Source organism: Morus notabilis, unplaced genomic scaffold (assembly GCF_000414095.1).
Source record: "Morus notabilis unplaced genomic scaffold, ASM41409v2 Scaffold210, whole genome shotgun sequence".
NCBI lineage: Eukaryota > Viridiplantae > Streptophyta > Magnoliopsida > Rosales > Moraceae > Morus > Morus notabilis.
Window position 1 is genome coordinate 117931 of NW_010359493.1, and position 2882 is coordinate 120812.

The window sequence follows — 2882 nt, forward strand, 5'->3', positions numbered from 1 at the left end:
AAATGATCTCAAAATAAAACTATTAAAATATTTTTAAAAATAATTTAAAAATAAAAATAAAAACGTTTTAATTTTTATTTTTATACAAAAAATAAAATTATTTTAAAACAATTTCTAAACGCACCGTAGTCTCTACCGTCAATTCTTGTTCAAAATATAACGCCACAGTGCATGTGATCCATATTTTAAGGGTATACGTGTAAAATTACCTGTTTGGGGCACATTCCTCTCTCTCTCTCCCTCCCTCCCTCTTCTTTCTATCTCTCTGTTCTGCTCTGCTCTACACTTTCTCCCTCCTAGGGTTTCTGTTCGTCGGAGTAGTGGAAGCTGCAATTACTTCCTCCCGGAGAAAAGCTGTCTTCTCGCTGCTCAATGCTTGATTCTGAGCCTTTCAGGTTCTCCTAAATCAGCTGGTGATCACTCTCTCACTCCCCTCTTCGTTTGTTCATTTGGCTCGGTTTCTGGTACATCGCTAGGGTTTATCTTATCCTTTGTTTGGAAATCTTGCTTTTTTTAGTTTCTTGAACCATTTTTTCCTCTTTTGTTTGGTGTTAAGGGAAAAGAGGTGGATTTGGCTCCTCTGAAGTTTTGATCGGATCTTAAGTGGGAAAAATGTCATCGAGAGGGAGGTCGGATTAGCCTCCGCAGCCGTAGAGGCGGATCTGGCGGACGCAAACCGCCGGGAACCTTGGGGAATCCATCTTCGACAATGAGGTCGTTCCGTCGTTGCTTGTCGAGATTGCGCCGATTCTCTGTGTTGCCAATGAGGTCGAATCGAGCAACCCCAGGGTCTCATCTGGGCCCTTTCATTTTCCTTTTTCTTTATCTTAATAGTTTTGTTTCTCTGAGCTGAGCATTTTTAGGTGATTTTCTCATCTGGGTACTTTTTTTTTGCTTTCTTCTCTTTATGGGGTTTGGATTCCGTGTTCTTGCTCTTGCCCATATGTTGTGGCATTTATTGGCAATTTGATGCGTTGTGATCTTTGATTGTTTTCTGGGAAAAAAAGGATCTGGGGTTTGCTTGAGATTGAATTTTGAACTTCTGGGGTTTTCTATTGAAGTCCTGAAAGTGGTTTGACTTTCTGGGTTTTGGGAGAGAGAGAGAGAGCTACAAGGTTACTTTTGTCTTTCCAGCCAAAAGAAGGGCTCACGTGAGCAAGAAATGTACTATGCCGTTATATTTTGGACGGGAATTGACGAAGGACTACATTACATCTTTTTCAATAGTTTGAGATTCATTTTGTTAAAAAAAAGGTTTAGGAATTAAACTTTACTTTTTAAAGAGTTCGGGGACCATCTATCTAATTTACTCAAAATATAATATTGATCCTAGAAGACATAGAAGTTTCATTGTTGCTCACAAAAACAACCCTCGATTTTCAGTTTTGAATGTAATTGAATTCGAACACTATTTATGGAATGTTTAGTTGGAGGATTTATACCATGATTTGAATTATGGTTTATGATTCGTTATAGTGTTTTTTTTTTTATAAAAAATACACGTAAATAAAAAATGGTTCAAATCTCATGATTTTAATTCATGAACCAAACGTTTTCTTAATGTTCAAAAATTTAACACATTTGATCATGTCATTAGTGTCCCATTAGTTTGTAGATGGAAAAACGCATATAAATTGCACGTTCTCATTTTCATTTTTAACGACAATGGTACTAATTAATTGAGCAATTAATCTAAGTTCTAATCACCATTCACGTGCGCTTCTATCCACAAATTGACGGATCACAAACTGAAAGTTGGGGGACATATTCGCCCCGTTCATTTCGTTAATTCGAGTTTAGAATTCGAGTTTTGTTATAGTAAAAAATTCTCAGAAACAGTCACATCTAATTTTTTTTACTACAGTAAAAAGCTCTCACATAAAATCACATCTCAACTCAAATTAACAAACTAAATGAGCCCCAAACAAAATTCATTACGCGAGGGCCATTTTTGTCAAGGACCCAAAATTTCTTATAGATGGTAGAAATCCAATTTTTGTTTCTATCATTGAAAACCACTGGTTCTGAAAAGCCTTTGCATGATTGTAATTCCAAGTTGTCAATTGGCGAATTAAGTAGAAGGGCATTTATACTTCTGGTTTTTGGCAAGAACGTCATTCTCTCATACATATGCGTGAAAGGGACTTGTGATGTTGGACAAAAAAAGAGAAAATGCCAACGTTTTCCAGAGAAATTTTTATGATTCGCTAAAAAAGTAAAGTGAAATCATGCTTGACATGAACCGTGTCTTCCGGCTGTACTTAGATCAATTTGTGATCGTCTTTATTGATGACATTCTGGTGTATTCGAAGACTTGGGAAGAACATGAACTTCATTTGAGGATTGTTCTTCAGACTCTTCGTGAGCACCAGTTGTATACGAAGAAGGAGAAGTGCGACTTCTGGCTGACGAAAGTGAAGTTCCTTGGTCATGCGATATAAGGACAAGGAATTTCTGTGGACCCTTCCAAGATTGAGATTGTGCTACAGTGGGAGAGGCCGAAGAATGTAGCGGAGATTCGCAGTTTCCTCGGACTTGCCGGATATTATCAATGTTTCGTAAATGACTTCTCGAGCATTACGGCACCGATGACTCGGTTGACCAGGAAAGAAGTCAGATTCGAATGGGACGCTGGGTGTGAACATGCCTTTCAAGAATTGAAGGTAAGGCTGACCAGCGCACCAGTTCTGATTATACCCGACAGCGAAAAGGCATATGAGGTATATTTTGACGCCTCGGGGAGTGAACTTGGTTGTGTCTTGATGCAAGGTGGACGTGTCGTAGCCTATGCATCTCGCCAATTGAAGCCACATGAACGGAACTACCCCACTTATGATTTAGAGCTGGCAGTGGTGATATTTGCTCTGAAGATATGAAGATGC

At 38.5% G+C, this 2882-nt stretch overlaps 1 long non-coding RNA gene across 1 annotated transcript; it reads left to right on the top strand.

Moving 5' to 3' along the window:
* Positions 1 to 207: 207 nt before the first annotated feature.
* Positions 208 to 1025, top strand: LOC112090922. The gene is made up of 2 exons (XR_002901905.1): positions 208 to 413; positions 557 to 1025. It is a non-coding gene; the product is annotated as an uncharacterized LOC112090922 (long non-coding RNA).
* Positions 1026 to 2882: the final 1857 nt, after the last annotated feature.